The sequence below is a fragment of the Pan paniscus genome, chromosome 7, assembly GCF_029289425.2.
Source record: "Pan paniscus chromosome 7, NHGRI_mPanPan1-v2.0_pri, whole genome shotgun sequence".
Lineage (NCBI taxonomy): Eukaryota > Metazoa > Chordata > Mammalia > Primates > Hominidae > Pan > Pan paniscus.
In genome coordinates this window covers 127,686,401-127,713,919 of record NC_073256.2, presented here as the reverse complement: position 1 = coordinate 127,713,919, position 27,519 = coordinate 127,686,401, and the positions used below count along the sequence as shown (strand labels likewise).

The window sequence follows — 27,519 nt, the reverse complement described above, 5'->3', positions numbered from 1 at the left end:
AAGACAGGATTACTTACTGTTGACTTTTTACTACAATAAATATGAAGATTATTTTTCAAGAACACATTGAATTTCACTGTTCCTAAGAATGTCTTGTTTAAAATATAAATTAGTATTAATTGCCCTTTATGGTATAAATGCAATGACTGTTTCTTTTCCTTGAGGCTCAGCAGAATAAGCAGGTGTACATTGTATGTGGCTGGGGAACGTTTCTACACCAACTAATGCAAATTGAAGTGAAAGATGGAGCCAGTTACCAAAAAAAATTCAGACTCCAATTTCTTCTAATAAAACACACAAGAAATCAAGACAAGTGTAAAGAATTCTGTTGCGTTAAAATGGTCCGGAGAATCATGTGGTTGTGTGCACTACTTACATGACAATTTGCCACCTAATCAACTCAATTGCTACTTTTGGCGGCTGATAGATCAGATAAGAAACTGATCTGAGGAAAGATTAAAGTCAAATGCCTACATGAATTTATCTTTCTCTCCTTCTCTTCCACTTCCTGCTTTGAATTTTCCATGTATTACAGAGATATAGGCATATAAAATATTATTCTATCGTTCTAAAAATAAAATGAACATTTATTGTTACTGATTCAAACTTCAGTTTTAGTAGGGAGAAAAGGGATTATGGTTACCCAGTAAGCAATTTCTCAACTTCAGTGGCAGCAAATGTGACATTAGAGTGTTACTATTCTTTTTTTTTTTTTTTTTTTTTGGCGGGGGTGGAGTATCAAGACAATGTGAAATCTCTCCATTTTTAAATGTTGATTTTATACACACACACACACACAAATTTTTAAAAACCCTGTGAAGGCCAAAAGAAAAAAAAAAGCCAGATATCTGTGCCCATTTCATCCCAGAGCTACCAAATTATAACCTCTAGTTTATATAGCCAAAACAAAAATATGGAAATGTAAGTGATGTCCTTAAGGCAAGGAATTTGTACTTGTAGATTTTTGCTATACATGAAACTGTGAAAACCAGTAACAAAAGCAGGTGTTCGATTAGGACTCACTTAAATATTTAGTGAAGGAAACAAATTATTTTCTCATAACTTTTACTGTATTCTTTTTTATCCATTTTGAATATTGATTGAAATTTTTCTTATTCTACTACCTAAACAGAATAATTTTCTTTATCATTTATTCTACTAATATGTTACTAAATTAAATAAGATATACATGCTATGAATGGTAGATAATGCACAACAATTTGTCACCCAAATTTATAGTGACTTAAGTTTTCTGTTAGATAGAAAACTATAACATCAAAATTATTTTAATCCTTATCCAGACGATGTTAGAAAAAGTAATTCATCTCTTTTACCTAGAATGCTGCTAAGACATAATTGAAAACATTCTTTATTCCGATCTTAATATCATTTGATAGTATGCTAAAACCTTCATAAGGAAGGTCTGTAAAGAAATAGTCCACACTGAGATGAGTAAATATGTGGTCGTGCAAAGACTTTGTAAATATGCAAACTGAATCATATAATTAAAACTAATCCTGCACTTAAGCGATTCTTGCTAATTAAAGATCTGAAGTGAATCTAAAATAGGTGCAAGCAAAGAGAAAGAGCTGTCAATATGTTTCTAGTACTGTCCATTAAAGAGTGACTGATTGCCTCGGATATTTGAATTTACTATGTTGAGTGTAATCATTAGGTGGAGATAGTAGGTTCCCATAATCTAATCAAATTAGCCATTCATCAATTACCTAGCCTTCTCTGTCCTAATTAATTACTCATGCTGAACAACCTTTACATTACAATTTAACTTCATATTTAAATTTGCCTTCAGAAAGGTGATAAGCAACTGATAAGATAGTTCAATAATAATACACAGCAATTTTATTACTTATCACATGTATGTGTGCATGGGTGTGCATACACACATCACACAAATTACTTTTTTATTGATTTCCAACATGCTATCAATTAAGCTTTATTATCACACGTCAGGAATCTGAACATATCACTTCTGAATGCAGGCTTAATTATGTTCATATACCTGTAAAATATGATAATTGGATGTCAATCTTCATGAACTTCAGATTTATCTAAGGAGATTTTATAAAGTAAACACTCAATGAAAGCACTTCCAGAGATTCTGATTAATGAGGTCTGGAATGATATATCTCCACTTTTAAAGATATTAATTTCTGGCATAATGGGGTGAATAGATCAACATAGCCTCTTTCCAAAAATACAACTAAACCCAAAGCAAGCAGAAAGAAAGAAATCTTAAAGACTACAGGGGAGATAAATGAAATAGAAAACAAAATCAACAGAAAAAGTCAATGAAACCAAAGTTGATTCTTTTTTAAATATCAACAAAATTGACAGTTTAACCAAATAAGAGAAGACACAAATTACCAAAATCAGCAATAAAAGAGAAAACATTACTATGTATGATGCTTCAGATATTAAGACTAATATAAGGGAATATTTTGAACAAAAATGTCATCAAATTAGACAATTTAGATGACATAAAAATTTTCTAAAATGACAAAATTACCAGAACTAAATTATGAATAAAATTTCAAAAACTGAATGGTAAATATGTTTCATTAGTCATCTAAAACCTTTCTACAAAGAAAATTCTAGGGCCTTATTGGTGAATTCTGTCAAGTTTTTCAAAAAGAAGTAATGTAAAATTTCAAAAACACTTTTAGAACTTCAGGAGAGAATCTTTCCCAACTCATTCTATGAAGCACTGGTCTCAAACAAAAAGGCACTGAAGGAAAATAAAACAAGGATCAACATATTTAATGAACATAGATGCCAAAGTCCTTACAAATTATTGGCAAATCAAGCTTAGCAACACATCAAAACAATTATACATGATGATCTTGTAGATTTTTTTACCAGAAATTAAAGGTTGATTTACCATCTAAAACTCAATTAATATTATATTTATTTCTAGATTAAAGGATAAAAAACAACTGATCACCTCAAAAGACAGAAAAAAAACAATCAAGAACATTCAGCATTAATCCATGATTAAAAATCTCAACAAACTGGTAACATAAGGGATTTTCTCAACTGGATATAAAAAAGAAATCTCCCAAGTAAAACCTGTATCTAACATCACGCTTAAAAGAGATAAAATGACTTATTTCCTCCTAACATCAGAAAAAGGCAAGGATGTACTCTCACAATTTCTCTTCTATTCAGCATTTTGATAGAGTTTGACAGGTGTAATGAAACACACAAACAAAAAAAGAAGTCAAAGGCATCATAATTGGAAAGAAAAATTTAAAGTCTATTTTTCTGAAAATTACATGATTGAATATTTAAATGTCATAAGGAATCCACGATAAAAGTATTAGAACAAATGAAGTTTTTGAAGGTCTCAGGAATTAAAATAAATATTTTTTTAAAAAAATCAGTTGTTATTTAATATTTCTGTATACCATCCAGAACCATTCCAAATGTGAGATAAAGAAAATAATTTCACTCAAAATAGCATTTCAAAGAAAAATTAAATTATAAATAAATTTAACAAAAGTACAAGATTTATATGCTAAAAGCTATACATTGCTGAGATAAATTGGCAAGACCTAATTAGATGGAGAAATTTTCCATGTCGGTGGATTTGGAAACAATATTATGAAGATGGCAATTCTCCCAAATTGATCTATAGTATCAATGAAATTAGTATCAAAATCTCAGTGATGCATTTGTTAAAATTACAAATTACTTCTAAAGTTTATATGCAAATATAAAAACAAGGTAGACAAATCAATCTGGAAAAGAAGAACAAGACTGTGTTATTTACATAACCAGTGTCAACATACTGTAAAGTTAGTATTTTAGTGTGCTGTTGGTATAAACACAGGTACATAGAACAATGATTATTCATGAGATTATTTAAGGAGAAAAATGTCTGGATAATTGAAACAAACAAACAAAATATAATTAAAGATTAGTATAAGAATATAATCACTCAACCTTCAACACCTAAGGTTCCCCTCAAATTAAAAAGGTAGGGAGGTCAAGGGAATAGAAGGAGGGAGGAGAGAACAGGAATGATGAGGACATAGGGAAACTGTCAGTCACTTTCCATGCAAGGTAAGGTTTAATATCATATTCATACAATAATATTAGGCATATAAAATGCCTGAACACTTCATCAATGATGCTTACAATTTAAAATTATATTTGTAAGTTTAATTACGGTCCAAGAGAATAGCCTGCCATAATGTTGTGTATAGTAATATTAAAAGGCAAGTTTGAGAAGCAATTTAATAAAGATGAAACTAGTACACTTTATCCAAATAAATATAGAAGAAAAGTAATATAAGCACTCATAGATATTCTATTTCCAAAGAAAGCTAACATTAACTTCTAAAAATATTTTCTTCTAGTCTTGTCTATGCAGAAGCTTTATTGTTTTCCATATAGTTTGGATTATGTTAATTATCTGTATATTATTTGTTAACTTCTTTTATCTAAGCATTTTCTGAGCAATAGTTATGTTACCCTATATTGTTGAATATTTAATATTTTAATATTTTATAATGCTTATTGTTTGATTATACAATATCTATTTTAAGAAATTAAAGTCTCTCAGCTTTTCAATAATTTCTACTTAGTCTAAAATTTATTTGTTTGTATGTTTCAAAATTTGTATTTTTTTCTTTGAGAGGTATGAAACTATGTGAATATAGTTAAGGCTTTTGATAGACAACTTCCACTGATTCAAATTGACTATCCAAAAAGTAGCATCCTGGTGACCCTAATATCCATTCCACTGGTATACTTCTTCATCCAATTCCAAAACCATACTCTTTTGATTTTGCCTTTTTGAGGTAAAATTAGTATCTATTAAAACTACTCTCCCTTTCCCCAATAATCTTATTTTGTACAATATTTTAGCTTGGGTATTACTAGATGTTTTTTTCTTCCCCATGAATTTTAAAGTTATTTTATCTGATTTTTGTAAAAAGCATCATAAGATTTAAATTAGATTTCCACTAAACATATATTGATTTTTTTGTATATTTCTTGACTATGTACTTCAATAAAATAATGTCATTTTCTCACATAAATCTTAAATATCTGTTACCTGTATTACCAGATATTTTTAATGTTCATTATTATTTTACTAAGCATCTTTTTAAATAACTTTTCTCTTCCAGCAAGTCATCGCTAGAATAAAACAATTTATTGTTTGCATATTTGGCTTGCATTCAGCTGTCATGTTAAATTCTCTTAATGATTCTGATAGATTGTCACTTCAATCTTGCCTTTTTGAAAACCACAATTACATAATACTCGAAGAATGAAAGAATGCTAATGTCAATATATTAGATAAAATCTTTAAAATAATGTTAGATGTTAAATAAAGCTAGAAAGATTGAATGAATGGATCTCCTTATATTGAATTGCGCTTGGTTTCCTGAAGTGAATTATATTTGGTTATAATATAATCAAATTTCATCACATCATTAGTCTATATTTGTTAATATATTACTTAGAATATTTGCATCTGCATTCATATGGGAAGTTACTCTGTATTTTCTAGTTATCTCAAACATATTTTGATGTTAAGCTTACGCTAGCTGCATTATATGAATTGTGGAAATTTTCGTGTGTTTGTAGATCTAAAACTGTGAAGAGTATTAACATTTCCTGCTTTTAAAAGTTATTTAATACTCAGTATAAACATTTGTTTTTTTGTTTGTTCTTTTTTGTTTTTTGGGTTTTTTTTTTTTTTTTTTTTTTTTTTTGACAGTGTTTTAGTCTGTTGGCCAAGCTGTAGTACAGTGTCACAATAATGGCTCAATTCAGCGCCAACTTCCTGGGCTCAGGGGATCCTCCCACCTCAGCCTCCCAAGTAGCTGGGACTACGATTGCAGGCCAGTACACTCAACAAATTTTTCTTTTTGTAGACACAGGTTTCCCCATGTTATCCAGGCTGGTCTGGGACTACTGGGTTCAAGCCATCTGCCTGCCCTCTGCCTCTCAAAGTGCCAGGATTACAGGTGTGAGCCACCATGCCCAGACTAAAGCATCAATTTTTAAAATCTTCAATTTTATCTCTTCATTGCTAAGAAAGGTATTCAAGATTTAAAATCTTCTTGGGCCAATTTTGAAAAATTACTTTAAACTTGTTTTCTCTTGATGTTTAAATATTTCATTGTTTCATAAGCTTTATAACTTACTGTAATGTCTTCTATATGTAATTTTATTTCCAAACTAATTCCTAAACTTTTACATATTTCTTTCTTCTTCTTTTTTTTAAATCAGATTACTATAAAAATTTTGGCATTTTTGTTTCCTAAAACCCAACTTTAGAATTTATTTACCTATTCTTTTATTTTTCAAATTTAATACATTTTCATGTGAATTTTCTCTTTTTATTATTTTGATTCACTTTATTGTCATATCCCTAAATCCTTAAAAATAAGTACCTTAGTTCTTTTTATTTTTTTAGAGACAGGTTCTTGCTCTGTCACACAGGCTAGAGTTCAGTGGTGTGTTCATAGCTCACTGCAGCCCTCAACTTTTTGGGCTCAAGGAATTTTCCTGCCTCAGCCTTTCTAGTAGCTGGGATTACAGGCACAAGCCGCAATGGCCAGCCCCTTAGTTTTTTATTCTTGGTATTTAAATTATTCATTTTCATTGGAATAATGTAACTATACTAATGTTTTAGTATAAAGTGCTACCTTTTTATTGCTCCTTAGTTTAAAATGATAGTTTAAACTTTATTTTTGTTCCAGTATGTAGTCATAAAAATATTTATCAATTTGCAATCAGTAAAGACTATTTTTTCATTTATTATCTATATGAATCATTTTTTATCTGATTGAAATATTATTGTGTTGGGAACAGGCCTCCAAATCTGGCTATAAACTGGCCCCATAACTGGCCATAAACAAAATCTCTGCAGCACTGTGACTTGCTCGTCATTGCCTTGACGCCCATGCTGGAAGGTTGTCAGTTTACTGGAATGAGGGCAAGAAACACCTGGCCCGCCCTGGGTGGAAAACCGCTTATGGCATTCTTAAACCACAAACAATAGCATGAGCAATCTGTGCCTTAAGGACACATTCATGCTGCAGATAACGAGCCAGAGCCTGTCCCTTTATTTCCACCCTTCCCTTTATTTCCCATAAGGAATACTTTTAGTTAATCCATAGTCTATAGAGACAATGCTTATCACTGGCTTGCTGTCAATAAATATGTGGATAAATCTCTGTTCAAGGCTCTCAGCTCTGAAGGCTGTGAGACCTCTGATTTCCCACTCCACACTCTGTATTTCTGTGTGTGTGTCTTGAATTACTCTAGCGCCGCTGGGTTAAGGTCTCCACGACCGAGCTGGTCTTGGCATCATTGAGATTATTGGAGCTCAGGGTCAGTTGTCAGAGTGTCCAAAAATCTAATATCTAACTAGAAATTCTGACCTTGTACAAAGTGCTTATGTATGAGAGGAGGTTAAGTTAGATGACCTCCAAGTTACTAATCTTAAAATACACATATTACAATAATATATTATTTTAATATGTATAGTATATTACATAATTGTAAAATACATATTTTACAATTAGGAACCTGGAGTTCATCTAGCTTAGCAGCTATACACACACACATGCACACACACACACTGTATATATATTATATATACATTATATATATATCTTTATATATGCATTATTTTGGGGAGCAGTTTTAGATTCACAGAAAAATTAAATGAAAGATACAGAGACTTCTCATGTACCTCTTGCCCCCATATGTACACATCCTTTTTACATTTTGTTAAACATGTTGACCTTTGAAATGTTGGAAAAACAGCACCTTTTTACATCTCAAAATCTATTTTTACAGGTAGAAAAATTGTTAGCTTACAAAAAATAAAGTTTTTATTTTTATTTTTATTTTTTTTATTTATTTTTTTTTAGCAGTCATGAATTTTATTGTTTTACAAATTTGCACATTTATTTTGAAGTAAAATGCAGATATTTTCAAGTTTGAATGTTTTGTAAATATTTTAAATTAAATATAAATATTTCTTATAAATTTTCTAAATATTTTTGCTGGTAGGATGGTGCAGAGTTTTACCAGGCTGGCCATAACTGGATTCATAGTGTTACATGAAAGGGGACTCCATCCAGACCCCAAAAGAGGGTTCTTGGATCTCGCGCAAGAAAGAATTCAGGGTTGAGTCCGCAAAGTAAAAGCAAATTTATCAAGAAAATAGAAGAATAAAAGAATGGTTACTCCATAGACAGAGCAGCCCCTAGGGTTGCTGGTTGCCCACTTTTATGGTTATTTCTTGATTACATGCTAAACAAGGGGTGGATTATTCATGCCTCCCCTTTTTAGACAATATAAGGTAAATTCCTGGCATTGCCTTGGCATTTGTAAACTGTCAGAGTGCCAGTGGGAGTGTAGCAGCAAGGACGACCAGAGGTCACTCTCGTCACCATCTTGGTTTTGGTGGGTTTTGGCTGGCTTCTTTTTTTTTTTTTTTTTTTTTTTTTTTTTTTTTTTTTTTTGCAGGCATTTCATTCTTTGTTTATTTACTTAACTAGTATTTATTTATTTATTTATTTTTCTTTTTTTATTTTTTTTTTCTTTCTTTTTTTTTTTTTTAATTATACTTTAAGTTTTAGGGTACATGTGCACATTGTGCAGGTTAGTTACATATGTATACATGTGCCATGCTGGTGCGCTGCACCCACTAACTCATCATCTAGCATTAGGTATATCTCCCAATGCTATCCCTCCCCCCTCCCCCCTCCCCACCACAGTCCCCAGAGTATGATATTCCCCTTCCTGTGTCCATGTGATCTCATTGTTCAATTCCCACCTATGAGTGAGAATATGCAGTGTTTGGTTTTTTGTTCTTGCGATAGTTTACTGAGAATGATGGTTTCCAATTTCATCCATGTCCCTACAAAGGATATGAACTCATCATTTTTTATGGCTGCATAGTATTCCATGGTGTATATGTGCCACATTTTCTTAATCCAGTCTATCACTGTTGGACATTTGGGTTGGTTCCAAGTCTTTGCTATTGTGAATAATGCCGCAATAAACATACGTGTGCATGTGTCTTTATAGCAGCATGATTTATAGTCATTTGGGTATATACCCAGTAATGGGATGGCTGGGTCAAATGGTATTTCTAGTTCTAGATCCCTGAGGAATGGCCACACTGACTTCCACAATGGTTGAACTAGTTTACAGTCCCACCAACAGTGTAAAAGTGTTCCTATTTCTCCACATCCTCTCCAGCACCTGTTGTTTCCTGACTTTTGAATGATTGCCATTCTAACTGGTGTGAGATGATATCTCATAGTGGTTTTGATTTGCATTTCTCTGATGGCCAGTGATGATGAGGATTTTTTCATGTGTTTTTTGGCTGCATAAATGTCTTCTTTTGAGAAGTGCCTGTTCATGTCCTTCACCCACTTTTTGATGGGGTTGTTTGTTTTTTTCTTGTAAATTTGTTTGAGTTCACTGTAGATTCTGGATATTAGCCCTTTGTCAGATGAGTAGGTTGCGAAAATTTTCTCCCATGTTGTAGGTTGCCTATTCACTCTGATGGTAGTTTCTTTTGCTGTGCAGAAGCTCTTTAGTTTAATTAGATCCCATTTGTCAATTTTGGCTTTTGTTGCCATTGCTTTTGGTGTTTTGGACATGAAGTCCTTGCCCACGCCTATGTCCTGAATGGTAATGCCTAGGTTTTCTTCTAGGGTTTTTATGGTTTTAGGTCTAACGTTTAAATCTTTAATCCATCTTGAATTGATTTTTGTATAAGGTGTAAGGAAGGGATCCAGTTTCAGCTTTCTACATGTGGCTAGCCAGTTTTCCCAGCACCATTTATTAAATAGGGAATCCTTTCCCCATTGCTTGTTTTTCTCAGGTTTGTCAAAGATCAGATAGTTGTAGGTAAGCGGCGTTATTTCTGAGGGCTCTGTTCTGTTCCATTGATCTATATTTCTGTTTTGGTACCAGTACCATGCTGTTTTGGTTACTGTAGCCTTGTAGTATAGTTTGAAGTCAGGTAGTGTGATGCCTCCAGCTTTGTTCTTTTGGCTTAGGATTGACTTGGCGATGCGGGCTCTCTTTTGGTTCCATATGAACTTTAAAGTAGTTTTTTCCAATTCTGTGAAGAAAGTCATTGGTAGCTTGATGGGGATGGCATTGAATCTGTAAATTACCTTGGGCAGTATGGCCATTTTCACGATATTGATTCTTCCTACCCATGAGCAAGGAATGTTCTTCCATTTGTTTGTATCCTCTTTTATTTCCTTGAGCAGTGGTTTGTAGTTCTCCTTGAAGAGGTGCTTCACATCCCTTGTAAGTTGGATTCCTAGGTATTTTATTCTCTTTGAAGCAATTGTGAATGGGAGTTCACTCATGATTTGGCTCTCTGTTTGTCTGTTGTTGGTGTATAAGAATGCTTGTGATTTTTGTACATTGATTTTGTATCCTGAGACTTTGCTGAAGTTGCTTATCAGCTTAAGGAGATTTTGGGCTGAGACGATGGGGTTTTCTAGATAAACAATCATGTCGTCTGCAAACAGGGACAATTTGACTTCCTCTTTTCCTAATTGAATACCCTGTATTTCCTTCTCCTGCCTGATTGCCCTGGCCAGAACTTCCAACACTATGTTGAATAGGAGCGGTGAGAGAGGGCATCCCTGTCTTGTGCCAGTTTTCAAAGGGAATGCTTCCAGTTTTTGCCCATTCAGTATGATATTGGCTGTGGGTTTGTCATAGATAGCTCTTATTATTTTGAAATATGTCCCATCAATACCTAATTTATTGAGAGTTTTTAGCATGAAGGGTTGTTGAATTTTGTCAAAGGCTTTTTCTGCATCTATTGAGATAATCATGTGGTTTTTGTCTTTGGCTCTGTTTATATGCTGGATTACATTTATTGATTTGCGTATGTTGAACCAGCCTTGCATCCCAGGGATGAATCCCACTTGATCATGGTGGATAAGCTTTTTGATGTGCTGCTGGATTCGGTTTGCCAGTATTTTATTGAGGATTTTTGCATCAATGTTCAACAAGGATATTGGTCTAAAATTCTCTTTTTTGGTTGTGTCTCTGCCAGGCTTTGGTATCAGAATGATGCTGGCCTCATAAAATGAGTTAGGGAGGATTCCCTCTTTTTCTATTGATTGGAATAGTTTCAGAAGGAATGGTACCAGTTCCTCCTTGTACCTCTGGTAGAATTCGGCTGTGAATCCATCTGGTCCTGGACTCTTTTTGGTTGGTAAACTATTGATTATTGCCACAATTTCAGCTCCTGTTATTGGTCTATTCAGAGATTCAACTTCTTCCTGGTTTAGTCTTGGGAGAGTGTATGTGTCGAGGAATGTATCCATTTCTTCTAGATTTTCTAGTTTATTTGCGTAGAGGTGTTTGTAGTATTCTCTGATGGTAGTTTGTATTTCTGTGGGATCGGTGGTGATATCCCCTTTATCATTTTTTATTACGTCTATTTGATTCTTCTCTCTTTTTTTCTTTATTAGTCTTGCTAGCGGTCTATCAATTTTGTTGATCCTTTCAAAAAACCAGCTCCTGGATTCATTAATTTTTTGAAGGGTTTTTTGTGTCTCTATTTCCTTCAGTTCTGCTCTGATTTTAGTTATTTCTTGCCTTCTGCTAGCTTTTGAATGTGTTTGCTCTTGCTTTTCTAGTTCTTTTAATTGTGATGTTAGGGTGTCAATTTTGGATCTTTCCTGCTTTCTCTTGTGGGCATTTAGTGCTATACATTTCCCTCTACACACTGCTTTGAATGCGTCCCAGAGATTCTGGTATGTTGTGTCTTTGTTGTCGTTGATTTCAAAGAACATCTTTATTTCTGCCTTCATTTCGTTATGTACCCAGTAGTCATTCAGGAGCAGGTTGTTCAGTTTCCATGTAGTTGAGCGGCTTTGAGTGAGATTCTTAATCCTGAGTTCTAGTTTGATTGCACTGTGGTCTGAGAGATAGTTTGTTATAATTTCTGTTCTTTTACATTTGCTGAGGAGAGCTTTACTTCCAACTATGTGGTCAATTTTGGAATATGTGTGGTGTGGTGCTGAAAAAAATGTATATTCTGTTGATTTGGGGTGGAGAGTTCTGTAGATGTCTATTAGGTCCGCTTGGTACAGAGCTGAGTTCAATTCCTGGGTATCCTTGTTGACTTTCTGTCTCGTTGATCTGTCTAATGTTGACAGTGGGGTGTTAAAGTCCCCCATTATTAATGTGTGGGAGTCTAAGTCTCTTTGTAGGTCACTCAGGACTTGCTTTATGAATCTGGGTGCTCCTGTATTGGGTGCATAAATATTTAGGATAGTTAGCTCCTCTTGTTGAATTGATCCCTTTACCATTATGTAATGGCCTTCTTTGTCTCTTTTGATCTTTGTTGGTTTAAAGTCTGTTTTATCAGAGACTAGGATTGCAACCCCTGCCTTTTTTTGTTTTCCATTTGCTTGGTAGATCTTCCTCCATCCTTTTATTTTGAGCCTATGTGTGTCTCTGCACGTGAGATGGGTTTCCTGAATACAGCACACTGATGGGTCTTGACTCTTTATCCAACTTGCCAGTCTGTGTCTTTTAATTGGAGAATTTAGTCCATTTACATTTAAAGTTAATATTGTTATGTGTGAATTTGATCCTGTCATTATGATGTTAGCTGGTGATTTTGCTCGTTAGTTGATGCAGTTTCTTCCTAGTCTTGATGGTCTTTACATTTTGGCATGATTTTGCAGCGGCTGGTACCGGTTGTTCCTTTCCATGTTCAGCGCTTCCTTCAGGAGCTCTTTTAGGGCAGGCCTGGTGGTGACAAAATCTCTCAGCATTTGCTTGTCTGTAAAGTATTTTATTTCTCCTTCATTTATGAAGCTTAGTTTGGCTGGATATGAAATTCTGGGTTGAAAATTCTTTTCTTTAAGAATGTTGAATATTGGCCCCCACTCTCTTCTGGCTTGTAGGGTTTCTGCCGAGAGATCCGCTGTTAGTCTGATGGGCTTCCCTTTGAGGGTAACCCGACCTTTCTGTCTGGGCCCCCTTAACATTTTTTCCTTCATTTCAACTTTGGTGAATCTGACAATTATGTGTCTTGGAGTTGCTCTTCTCGAGGAGTATCTTTGTGGCATTCTCTGTATTTCCTGAATCTGAACGTTGGCCTGCCTTGCTAGATTGGGGAAGTTCTCCTGGATAATATCCTGCAGAGTGTTTTCCAACTTGGTTTCATTCTCCGCATCACTTTCAGGTACACCAATCAGACGTAGATTTGGTCTTTTCACATAGTCCCATATTTCTTGGAGGCTTTGCTCATTTCTTTTTATTCTTTTTTCTCTAGACTTCCCTTCTCGCTTCGTTTCATTCATTTCATCTTCCATTGCTGATACCCTTTCTTCCAGTTGATCGCATCGGCTCCTGAGGCTTCTGCATTCTTCACGTAGTTCTCGAGCCTTGGTTTTCAGCTCCATCAGCTCCTTTAAGCACTTCTCTGTATTGGTTATTCTAGTTATACATTCTTCTAAATTTTTTTCAAAGTTTTCAACTTCTTTGCCTTTGGTTTGAATGTCCTCCCGTAGCTCAGAGTAATTTGATCGTCTGAAGCCTTCTTCTCTCAGCTCGTCAAAATCATTCTCCATCCAGCTTTGTTCCGTTGCTGGTGAGGAACTGCGTTCCTTTGGAGGAGGAGAGGCGCTCTGCATTTTAGAGTTTCCTGTTTTTCTGTTCTGTTTTTTCCCCATCTTTGTGGTTTTATCTACTTTTGGTCTTTGATGATGGTGATGTACAGATGGGTTTTCGGTGTGGATGTCCTTTCTGTTTGTTAGTTTTCCTTCTAACAGACAGGACCCTCAGCTGCTGGTCTGTTGGAATACCCTGCCGTGTGAGGTGTCAGTGTGCCCCTGCTGGGGGGTGTCTCCCAGTTAGGCTGCTCGGGGGTCAGGGGTCAGGGGTCAGGGACCCACTTGAGGAGGCAGTCTGCCCGTTCGTTCTCAGATCTCCAGCTGCATGCTGGGAGAACCACTGCTCTCTTCAAAGCTGTCAGACAGGGACATTTAAGTCTGCAGAGGTTACTGCTGTCTTTTTGTTTTTCTGTGCCCTGCCCCCAGAGGTGGAGCCTACAGAGGCAGGCAGGCCTCCTTGAGCTGTGGTGGGCTCCACCCAGTTCGAGCTTCCCGGCTGCTTTGTTTACCTAAGCAAGCCTGGGCAATGGCGGGCGCCCCTCCCCCAGCCTCGGTGCCGCCTCGCAGTTTGATCTCAGACTGCTGTGCTAGCAATCAGCGAGACTCCGTGGGCGTAGGACCCTCCGAGCCAGGTGTGGGATATAGTCTCCTGGTGCGCCGTTTTTTAAGCCGGTCTGAAAAGCGCAATATTCGGGTGGGAGTGACCCGATTTTCCAGGTGTGTCCGTCACCCCTTTCTTTGACTCGGAAAGGGAACTCCCTGACCCCTTGCGCTTCCCAGGTGAGGCAATGCCTCGCCCTGCTTCGGCTCGCGCACGGTGCGCGCACCCACTGGCCTGCACCCACTGTCTGGCACTCCCTAGTGAGATGAACCCGGTACCTCAGACGGAAGTGCAGAAATCACCGTCTTCTGCGTGGCTCACGCTGGGAGCTGTAGATCGGAGCTGTTCCTATTCGGCCATCTTGGCTCCTCCTTGGCTGGCTTCTTTAAAGTTTTTCTTTTTATAGAAAGAGTAAAAATAATTTTCAAAGACAAAGTAAGAAATATTCAGCAATAAGTAGACCAAATATTTAATTTATAATATTTAGAGATTTTCTAATATCCATGAACTTCAAGGACCTCATCCTAGAAATTATATGAAAAATTCCAGCATACTTTTCCTTAGAAATACTTTGTGATTATTTTCCCACTACTCAGAATTATTGCATGTAGTTTTACTTTTCTAATGGTTCAAGTAATATTTTCCAGATTTCTCACTTCACAGAAATTCTGATGCTTTGTGATTCCTACTTTTGCCCCATGAATTCTAACAGCATCTTTACCTACAATCCTTATTGCTCAAATAACAGTAGCTTCATTTTAACTGCTGGAAATTTTATTAGTACACAAATATATTTATAGCTTAAAGACATAATTTTCTTACATTTAGAAACATTTCAAGTGTTTGCTTTCATTTTATTAGTATTTCACATTTTTTTTGCCCTGAATTTGACTTTATTATCATTCGGTAATTTCCTGTCAGAACATTTATATTTAGATTTCAATCCAGTGATTTCCCTCTGGTTTATTCTTTTGTTGAAGGCCTCATAGGCAATTAACTTTCGTTGCATGGCCCTCCTGCTTGGCCTCGCATAGCAGCGTTAGGAAATATCAAGAGAGCAGTTTCCTTCTGATTCTTTTTTTTTTTTTTTAGCTTAGATTTCTCCTTTCTGATGATTTCAGTCAAGAATTGCCACTCATTTCTGAGGTATTGCTCTTCTCACCATTTCCATCTCAGGCTATCTAGCCAGAACCATAATTCTGTTTTCCTCCAGGGTAAACTCCTTATTAAAATAAATTTTATGTAGCTCTGACATTACCAATGATTTTATTCATAATAAATCAGGGTGGTCACATTTCAGGAATGGGTGACACTGGGTACCCGAGACCAAGGGATGTAACAGAAAGTGAACTATGAGGAAGAATTTCAAGAACTAGTTTGCTGTGGCTAGGATTCTACTAAATTCAAGTTATTTGACAAACCTGAAATTCTCTTTAACCCAGCATATATAATATAAAATTTGATTGACTGTATTGCTAGAACAGATTTGAGACTGCCCTACAAAAGTCAGTAGGTAATGTTTCATTGAAAGTCCTATGGTTCTTGAATTGCCTGTGTGGTAACTTACTTATTTCAGTCTAAGTGATATGAGGTGTATGTGTCCACATCAATATAATTATTCTGACAGCTGTTCGATTACCTTAACCAGGAATCAATATTCCCAAAATACTGTTTGGTTAATTTCATTATGGAAATCATATCATTATGGAAATCTGCATCAGACAGTTTGCTCATTAGCAAGGGGATTTTAGAGGAAATACTATCACTGGTAAAATAGTGATGTTCAAGAAGAGTGATTTGAAAAATTTGCATACCTGTTACTTTTCTAAGATTAGTTACAAGAATTTGGAAAGTAGGGCCGACAGCTTTTGAGTTATATAACCTTGTTGATCCTTGTGGTGGGTTATTTTAATGGGCTTAGATTTTTACCTTTCCCAATATGCACATTCTTTGCCATTTGACTTTTATGTTTCTGACTTAAGAGGTGAAGTATATTACTCTGCTTCTTCATTACTGTTTTGGCCACATGACTTGCTTTATCCAAGGAATATTAGTGTAAGTGATATAACCAAAAGCTTGCCAAGCACCTGTTCAATTGAGTGTGCCTTCTTTTACCTCTACTATTCCCATAAGATGAGCTTCCCCAGGGGGCTGCTTCTACAATTGCCTGAGACCCAGAGGAAAACCCATCTCAGCTAGGAGCCAAGCCCAGCTGGAGCTACAACTTAAAGCAGAGTCACCCAGCCAAGCTTAACATAGATCAGCCAGACACTCCACCCTAACCTGCCAACATTAAGAAACATGAACTAAATATATATTTTTTAAGTTTTCTTAAATGTCATTGAGAATTTGTGTCTATTATGAAGTAATACTGTAGTCACTGTACACTGGTACATTTCTACATCCTAATTCACAGGGAAGTTAAATTTGCCCTCATTATAAGGTTGGTAAGTTTTTTCCTTAAATAATCCACGAGTCCCCCTTGGAGTCTTCATGCAAAGTGCTAGGGAGAATGTCTAAGGTAGAGAGAGGTACCTGTCCAAGCTACCAGATAGGTTATATGACCATTTCATGAATACTTGCTATTAAATATTTGTATGTTAGGCAGTATTTGCTTTTTTGATACCTACCACCTGGTACTAAGGATCTGAAAGAAAGGAAGTATAGTCCCCACCTCCCTCTCAACCCCAGAGACTATGAATATTTATCAACAGATCCCTGACATTTGCTGAATGGTCAAAAGGGCTTAGGTCAGTTCTCAACAGTGAAGAATAGTAATGTTCAATTTTAGAAAATCACAGACCTTTTATCAGGAAAAATTTCGTATCTGCTTCATGGGAAGATGTCCCATTTTACACAGCTATATTCGTCCTACCCCATACACATAAGAATAAGACACAATACTTTCTAAATTGGCAGCTAACAACCTCAAGGTCTGGGATTATATTTTACTGTAAGCTATAGACAGAGATGTTTAAAAATTTATACTTTCCTAATTTATGATTTGTGGATTTCTATAACTTATGACAAGAAAAAATTTCTCAACCTCTTTTATATACACAATGTTTTTCTCACTGCTGAAATTGATTTTACATTTTCTTGTGCATTTCTCCTCTCCTTTCCTCACGTGCTGAATTTATATCAACTACCAGTTTTCAATCCTCAGAACAATAATTCAAGTTAGAAATTACTATCTAGAGTTGTCCTCAGTTATTCAAAACATATTCTAACTCCTCTGATTTCCAAAACTCAAGTAATTTTAATTCCTTTAAAGCATAAATTCAATGTCATACAGATGTTTAAAAAAAGGGAGAGCTATTTTTAAAAATACACATGAAAACAAGAAAAATATGTACAATATACCTCCAACAGCTCAAGGTAAGTAATTCTTTTCATAATAGGATAAAAAAGTTTCCTGGTCTTGACTTGAATGTCATTTGATATGAAAGATAATAAGAGAAAAAGCATTTTAGTGTTATACAGCTCTCTCTTGGTATCTGTGGGGGATTGGTTCCAGGATTTCCTGTAGATACCAAAATCTAAGATGCTCAAGTCCCTAATATAAAATGGTGTACTATTTGTACCTATTTTCATATACTTTAAATAATCACTAGATTACTTGTAATGCCTAATACAATGTAAATGGTATATAAATCATTGTTGAACTGTATTGTTGAGGGAATAATGGCATGGGAAAAAGTTCAGAACTGACAAAATTTCTTTTATGCAAATATTTTCTATTCTTGGTTAGTTGAATTCACAGTTGCAGAACCCACAGATAGGAGGGCTGACTGTATTCATAATATCCTGATGCTGGGAGATTTCTTTTAAGAAAGACCAAGAAGCCCTAAGTTCTGATTTAGGAGATTACAGTTACATGGTAGGACAGAATGAAAGGATATTTTCATTGCACCCACATTTCCCAGAATACATTTTTTAAATTCATTAGTAGCTGAAATCTTTGGATACTTTAGCTCTAATCTAAATGTTGACATCATGGATTTATCAGAATAATTAATAAATTTATATTTGACTTGGAATTGCACAGAATCAGAACTGTCTCAGAAATCACAATATGGTATTCAAACGAGATAATCATCCACTGATCCAAATTGCTTGTAGTGTCAGAATTAGATATTTTGTCCTGTATTAATCACCCAGGTCACATGCTTTTGGTTTACTAGTCTTTCAACTACACATTATTTTGAATATTTAAATATTGAACATTTTCACATATTTTAAGATAGCTATTACAAAATCATCATATTATGGCAATAAGATTTGCATGCATTTACTTGGTCAGACGTGTTTCTCATAACTAATACATTTTAATTATGTTTAATCATTTTTCCTATATGTGACTATTAAACTGCCATTTTGCAGTGCTTTATGTCAGAGAGTAATAACTGCTGATCCCAATATCTGCTCTCCTAATCTCTTTTAGCAGAGAACCATGAAGCTCTGCAATTAAGTTTTCACCAAAAAGACTAAAGTGGAAACAATGGTAACAGCTCTCAAGAACACACTTTAAAAGACAAAGTATGTATAACCTTTGCCCCTTTCCCATTTTGATCATTTCCACAATGTTGCTGTCCGAAAGCTAATTTGCATAACGAAAATAGAACTCATGTAAGCAATCTTGGAGTGAAAGAAAAAGGGACCCTTCTGAGTAGATAATATTTATATCTGGCCAGGACTGCTTGCTTCTGGACTTAATTCAAATAACAGCAATTTAAGCTCTAATGTATTTTAAGTGCCAAATATTTTGGAGTCAGTTTTTTCTGTGTGTTTTTTTTTCCTTCAGCCCATCCTTAATCCTAATTTATATACTCTTTAAGGATCAGATATAAATATTTATTTGCATAACTTTGGTTTTATCCTTACTTTGAAACCATCAATGTAAAACATAATTCAGGGAAACCACTGTTTAGGGAATCAATATTCACATTTTCTGAAAAGACAAGCAGAAATAACTAATGAGCAAAAAAGACTGTTTTTGTGTGCCAAGACAAATCTACCACAGAACATGGTTGTGGTTACCAAGACAACACAGTCTCACCAGGAACAACAGCTTATGATACAGCTATTGCACAGGTAACACAATTTGTGGCTTGTGTTTGAGTCTCAGGCCCTTTACTGTGATGACTCCTACTCCTCTATGATCTATGACAGAACTTGCTGGTTTAATTATATGCCCTAGGTTTATGTACGTAGCCCACCCACATGCACACACACAAACACGGATATGTGTAACCCATCTACTTCATTTGTACACATACACAGTCAACAATTTAAGGTAGGTTGTAATTTTGCCAAATAATTGTAAAACAACAAATTATATAAAAGCTTAGAGACATAAGACATCACTTGGCAGCAAGTTTCCCAGAATCAGAGGAGCTTGAACAGTTGCTGGAAGTTTAAGTAGAATATGGATGAATTGAATAGAAAGAAAGTGGTTATTAATAAAAAGATTATGAAGAAGCAAAATGACTGGAAAGAGTAGAAGTTTTGTTGAAAAAGGAATGAGAAACTACAACTTTGTTTGGCCGATGGTAGCTGCATTGAATATGGCCAGAACTCTGAATAACTGGTTTCTCTACAAGCCATATGCCATCACTTCAATATTCTGAGAACTCTCTTTAAAATAAACCAGGACCTCCTAAAGGATATTTAACAGATCAGAGATCTTTTTGAGATATTCTGTACAATAAAAGGATTCAATGATCAAATAAAATGGAAAATGCTTTGTAGTGATCATTATTTGGTCTGCCCAATAACATATGCTCTTTTCAAAACCACTTTATTTTTCTTTTTTGAGCTCTTTACTTCTAAGCTTTAGACATATGGATCTAGAGATGAACCAATCATAGTATTCCACCCCCAAAGCATTTTCCAAACCAAGCCCATTATATGCTTTTTACATTTTATTCTTTTAATTGGAAAAGGGGCATTTTATCTTTGTAAGCAAAGCCATGAGGTACTAGTTTGCAAATGTTAGTGTAATGTACCATGTCATTGAGAAAAATACAGTCTGTAAAGAACGAAACTGATAAATAGAAGCAGATCCCTGTAATTCAATTCCTGGTTTGAACTACTGCTCACTTTTGCCATGTATTTCTGTAGTTTGGTGTCCATAAATTGTGGGGTTTTGCCCTCTTTAAATCCATTCCAGATCGAGTTCTCTCATTTCCAACAAACATAAACCAGGTTAATTCAAGCTGTAGACTTTTCTCATCAGATAAAGATTAGCACTATATATTAGCGTATACAAAGTTTTAAAAATTACTCTTTTGGCTGTTTAACTTAACCCAGTATCTCTCCCTAACTGTAGAAAAGGAATCTCCATTATTTCTTAGGGTGGTGGCTCCAAATCCATATACACTCTTCCTTCTTTTTAGCTAAATTACACCATGGATGCCCTGTGCAAGCTCATTTTCCTTCTATTCTTAGAAGGGATGAGAAATATGAATCCTCTTAAGTACTAATTCTGATGGATTGGGAATGGCTATTTGGAATGCTGTGTTAAGAAGGATTTGCATGCTGCACGGAGCTTAGTGAAAAAGAGTGCCATATTGATTAGTAGTATCTGACAGGGATTACCATGTAGAGTGCTGATGCAGGTAAAACAAAATCTTCCTCCTTTAAATTAATAGGTGGGTGGATTGGAGTGATGTTGATCAAGTAATATAAAATGTCAGAAGACATAGGTTCAAGAAATCTATTAATACCATGATGACTATAGTGATTAACAACATACTGTATACTTGAGAATTGCTGAGAGAATAGATTCTTTTTTAAAAATGTGTATTTTATTTATATTGATACCTAATAACAGTACATATTTATGGGCACATGTGATATTTTGATATATGCATATAATGAGTAATAATCAAATCAGGGCATTTAGGATACCTATGACCTCAAACATCTGTCATTTTCTGCATTGAGTACATTTCAAATCTTCTTTTCTAGCTATTTTGAAATATGCTGTCAATAACTAATAGACTGTTTTTATCACAAAAAAATGGAAACCATGTGAAGTAATGCATGTACTATGTAGTTTGATTTGGCCATTTTACAATGTATACACATATCAAGCCATCATGTGTACACCATAAATATATAGAATTTTAAACTGTTAATTTAGATTTTTTTTTAAAGTAAGCTAGTCCATATGTTGACCTTTCATGACCCTCAGTCATAAAAAGATGGATCTAGAACAACTAAACACAGTTTGCTCAAGGTGCTTCTGCAATGCTTTTTTTCTTTTCTTCTTTTTTTTTTTAAAGGAACCACGTTAGGTTCTTCACCTTCTAAACTTGGAGAACCCTTTCCTGTTAGGACAGGCTCAGGTTCCTTGTGTTATACCAAAAAAATGAAATTCATAAGAAATAGAAAGAAAACTGAGGAAAAAGAGCTGCTCAAAGGTACACAATAAAAAGCAAAGACAATTGATGATGTTATGTTTTTCCTCCTAGAAATGCATATTTTACTTTTACCTATATAAGCTCTCTTCTTCTAGGACATTCAATATCATGCACTCTAATCCCTTGCATGAGCCTTCCATTGTCCAAGTCAGGGACAAGGAAGCCTAGATGATGCAATTTACACAGGACAGATGCTATGATGACACAAAGAGGTTATTAGAAGAGTGAAAAGTGGATCTGGAGGGGTAAATGAAAAATATCCAGCACTGATGCTATGGGCCAATAGGAAAAGAATCAATAACAACCTTATATCTGAGCTAACAAACTGGAATCATAAATGTTGCAGGTATAAAACTAAAACAAGACTCCCATTCTTTATAAATTCACATAATTAGCATGACCGACTATTAGAAATACCAGAGTAAGAGAACTCTCAAAGCATCAGAGTCACAAAAAGACAGGGTAGGAAAAGAAACAGTGGGAATTGAAAATAGATTAATTACAAAGGTAAATACACTCTTCCCTCTTCTTGTGAAGTAAGTTACACCATGGATGCCCTGTGTGAGCTCATTAATATCAATCCTCTTAAGTGCTAATTCTGATGGATTGGGAGTGGCCATTTGAAATGGTGTGTTGAGAAGGATTCTGGTGCTGCACACAGCTTAGTGAAAAATAACACTTCTTTTCTTCACTTCTAAGCTTTAGCCATATGGATCCAGGAATGGATCGATCATCCCTAGATGGTAGCAAGAACTGAGCATATTTTAGGTAACAGTTTACATAACTCTAAAATATATAGTAGGAAGTCAAGAAAATTTGTTTTGTTTTGTTTTGCTTTGCTTTGTTTTGTTCCATTTTTGTTTATTTCACATTTAGTTGGCACCATTTAATAAGCACTGTTACAACTGATTTGCAAATGTTGACTTATGTAATCCATTTAACACTAAGACATAAGTGCTATACCTCTTTTGGGGAGAGCAACAAATTCATTACAGTGAAGTTCTTGACCACAGAAGGCAAGACAGACAAGTGAAGACTCTTCCCTGACAGGCAACCTGACAAAGAAAATTGTATTCTCCCTAATAAGAAAGATCATCGCAGGTAGAATGTCACCAACTCCATTTTAGAAACATGGCATCAAAGACATGAGATGTAAAATATTCCTTAACAATATCCATTTGGATAACAAATAATTCCTTAAATTACTATTGCCATCCTATTTTCCTGTAACCTCCCCAATCCCCTCTATTTTTACAGAAGTAAACTTAGGTTAACAATAGAAGTCATATTTGCTACATTCCATCGAATACTTCAGAATCCTAAATATTGGCTAACTCCTCAAATCCATTGTCTTAGTTCATTTTGTGTTGCTAAACAGAATACCACACACTGGGTAACTTATATAAACAAAGATTTATTTCTTACATTTCCATAGGGTGGGAAGCCCAAGGTCAAGGGGCCCATGGGATGACAAGTACCTCTTTCTGTGTCATCCCATGGTGAAAGGTATAAGGGCAAAAGAGTATGCAAGAGAGCAAGAAGAGGACAAACTTGCTTTTATAACAAGCTCAATCTCATGATAACAAACCCACTCCCACAATCACAACTTCAATCCATTTATGAGAGCAGAGCTGTCATGTCTTAATCATCCCTTAATGGTCCCACCTTTTAATACTGTCACAGTGGAAATTAAATGTCAACATGAGGTTTTGAGGAAACATTCAACTTACAGCATCCATAAAACTCTTTTTTCCCCCAGTTCTACTGCCAATAGCTGTCTCAGAGGCAACCTCTGTGGGCATAATTCTCAATGCATTTTATCAGGATCATATATACTATCTCCACTAAGTCTAAATTCTGTTTTTAAGAGCCAGTAAAAACCTTAGATTCTTCATGAATATTTTATTTTTTTTCTCATCATCCTTAGCTAGAAATAATATTTTCATCTATTGATATGTTTCTCAGTTGATCCTCAGCCCATTTCATTACAATTACTTGGAGTTTTGGTTAGGAATGAAAATTCTAGGCCCATTCTAGAAAACAAAGAATCCAAATCTGCATAATTAACAAGGTCTCAGAGATTCTGATACCAAATTTTAAGAAACACTGTTCTAAATTAATACAGCACTTTTCTTCTCTATTTCTCAAGGCACTCATCAATATCTGCCATGATTCTAATTATTTTGCATCTATCACTAGATTGTAGGTACTTCACAACCATGAAATGGCTTTTGTACAATACACAATTCTTTTGTATTTTTATCCTTTATAATATCTAGCACATGGCTCAGTATTAGATATATTTTAAATAAATATTTGTTTCATTTTTACAATTTTCTGGGAAGAATGAGGATTTTTTTTAGATATACAGTCAGTCATGCACTGCATAGTGACACTTCAGTCAGTGATGGACCACACAACATACATGATGGTGGTCCCATAAGATTATAATAGAGCTGAAAAATCCCTATCACCTAGTGATATTGTAGCCATTGTAACATCTTAGCACAACGAATTACTCCTGTGTTTGTGGTGATGCTGTACTACTAATCATATAAAAGTATAGCTACAATTATGCATTGTCTATATTTATTCTGATAAGAAATGACTGTGTTACTGGCTTATGTATTTACTATACTATACTTTTTATTATTGCTTTAGAGAGTACTCCTTCTACTTATAAAAAGCCTCAGGTATGTTCTTCAGGAGATATTCCAGAAGGCATCGTTATCATAGGAGATGATAATTCCTTCAATGTTATTGACTCTGAAGATCTTCCAGTGAAACAAGATACGGAACCAGAAGATATTGATGATCCTGACCCTTTGTAGGCCCAGGCTAACGTATGTGTTTATGTCTTAGTTTTTAACTAAAAAGAATTTTAAAATGAATACATAAAGATTTTAAACACAGAAAAAAGCTTGTAGAATAAGGATAGGAAGAAAAAAAAAGTTTTTATGTAACTGTGCAATGTGTTTGTTTCCAGCTGTTATGAGTCAAGAAGTTTTTAAAAAGTTTAAGTGAAAAAGTCACAGGAAGCTAAGGTTAACTTACTATTGAAGAATTTTTCTATAAATTTCATATAGTCTAACGGTACAGTGTTTATACTATCTACAGTAGAGTACAGTAATATCCTATAACTTCACATTTACTCACCAGTCACTCACTGACTCACTCATGACAACCTCCAGTCCTGTAAGCTCCCTTCATGGTAATTGCCCTATACAGGTATTCCACCTTTTGTCTTTTACACCATATTGTATTGTAACTTTCCCATGTTTAGATATATAAATACTTACAATTGTGTTAAAATTCCCAATAGTATTTGGTACAGTAACATGCTGTACAGGTTTGTAGCCTAGAAGCAATAGGCTGTACCATATAGCCTAGGTATGAACAACAAAGTGCCCTAAGGACACATTTCTCAGAATGTATCTTTGTCATTAAGTGATGCATGCATATAGTTCCATTATTGCACAAACAATGTTAATTACTCCTTTAAAAAATTTCATAGATGATAGATTAACATGCATAGCGATAGCTATAGATATTTACATATATTATTTTTGTGTATATTTGAAAACACTACTTGTTTATCAGCATTAACAATAAAGCATGAGGCTTGAAAGTTACTACCAAGATATTTATACAGTAGGAAACCCAGGATAGTGGAAAAATGTAAAAATAAAAGATGTAAGAAGGGTCCAAGATATCACTTGAGCTAAACAGAGATCCTACCTCAATGACAGAAATATCTCCAAGGAATATGCCCCCTGATTTACCCCATGCTTCCTCTCAGATCATTTAAACAAGAGCCCAGCTAGGTTGTCTGCTTCCTTTTGAAATTATATCTGCTTCAGGCAGAGCTAGGCTCAAAGGGACCAATTACAGTGAAAAGTGTTGGGGGGTGGTTGTTTCCCTTTAAAGTACCCTTTTTAGGCCTTTCCATACAGTCTTTTTTGGAACTACAAACCTAGTTGGGCAGACTGTTTTTTCCCTTATAATTCCCTATAGTAACTCATCCAGTGCTCCCTGTACCGTACCCAGAACTTTCATAAATTGTGTTAATCAAGCTGAGGATAAAATGTTCATTTCTGTGTTTGTACTCCAAAGTGTTTAGTTCATTTAGTGGAAGTTTAGCTTTATAAAAGCACCATATTTCAAGCAGAGAGGATTTAGCTCTGAATTTTTGGGAAGGTTAATATCTATCTAGTTATCCAGAAAGTTTCACATGAAGATCAATTAACCTATATTTTTTCCCCTCAAACTAGGCTTTCCTGTCTTTGGGGAGGTTGACTACCTTGAAAGCCAGTCAGAAACGTTTTTATTAAATAGCTCTACAGTCTAGCAACTTTCACTCTTTGAAAACCTTAGCCAGACATATTACTACAGAGGAGACCTTAGGCAAATAAATCAAAGAAACCCAGGGTATACACCCATTATCCATGTTTCAACAGTTCTCTTTCTGACAGATACAACTCATGTGAACCTCTCTTTTGTAATTTCTCCTCTCAAATTTGACATGTTTCTGTGAAGTCTATCACAGAGCAATTAAAAAGAAAATCCAATCACACAATTCAACTGTATCTTAAAATTCCAGCTTGTTCAGCTAAGACAGTTGAGACTTTTAAATAAGGAAAGAAGAAAAGCTTCCATAATGCCCTTTCTATACCATTTTTATTCAACTATGCATGTGTGTAGAGCATAGAATGACATTTACACACTTTCACTACTATATTAAAGTGTTAGCTAAACAATATAATCACAAGTTTACTGTGTCAAACACTTTAATATTAAGTAAATTAAAGTTATATTTAGATACATATGTTGTTTTAATTATAGCTTTTCTCAAGCAACGCAAAACTTGATTGGTTATTATTCCAATTAGTCTAAATGCCTAAGAGGATCTGGGGCAAGTTCTGTGTTAATGAATTATCACACCAAGTGTTTTATTTATTTGGGAGCTATTAATAAATATATACTAGGGAAAAAAGGAAGAAAATCCATTCTGTGCTATATTATGAGTCTTACAAAGAGATCTAGGCTGGAGTTTCTAAATTCTAATCCTCATTTTACTGCTATTGCTTACAAAAATAAAAATATTTGAGTGAAAGCAGAGATGACAATAGATAGGAAAACATACTGTTTTTTTTCTTATTTTGTTTTGTGTTGTTTTGTTTTGAGACAGAGTCCCACTTTGTCACCCAGGCTGGAGTGCAGTGGTGCTATCTCTGCTCACTGTAACCTCCACCTCCCAGGTTCAAGCGATTCCGCTGCCTCAGCCTTCTGAGTATCTGGGATTACAGGCACACATCACCATGCCCAGTTAATTTTTTTGTATTTTTATTAGAGATTGGGTTTCACCATGTTGGGCAGGCTGGTCTCGAACTCCTGACCTCACATGATCTGCCCTCCTCGGCCTCCCACAATGCTGAGATTACAGGCATGAGCTACTGCACCCGGTGGATGCTATTTTAATATTCATTACATGCCAGAAACTACACGCTGTTTGATTAATATTACAAATAACCTCCTTATTTCTTCCTTTTTTTTTTTTTTTCTCACTCTGTGGCCCCGGTTGGAGTGTAGTGGCAGGATCACAGCTCAGCGGTAGCTTTGAACTCCTGCACTCATGGGATCCTCTCACCTTACCCTCCTAAGTAGCTGAGATTACAGGCAGACACCACCACACCCGGCTACTTTTTTATATTTTTGTAGAGATAGTGGTCTATTTATGTTGCCTAGGCTGTTCTCAAACTCCTGGGCTCAAGCCATCCTCCCTCTTTGCCTCCCCAAAAGTGCTGGGATTATAGATGTGAGCCACTGT

General features: G+C 35.1%; 1 protein-coding gene across 9 annotated transcripts in view; it reads right to left on the bottom strand.

Moving 5' to 3' along the window:
- Positions 1-27,519, bottom strand: part of LOC117981491 (putative uncharacterized protein encoded by LINC00269) — a 920,685-nt gene that overhangs the window by 558,687 nt on the left and 334,479 nt on the right. Inside the window, exon 5 of one of the 9 annotated variants that reach the window (XR_008626496.2) lies at positions 14,544-14,661. The exons of the other annotated variants lie outside the window; for them this stretch is intronic. The gene's annotated coding sequence lies outside the window, so the exon portion shown is untranslated. The remainder of the gene's footprint in view (positions 1-14,543; positions 14,662-27,519) is intronic. 9 annotated transcript variants of the gene reach the window in all.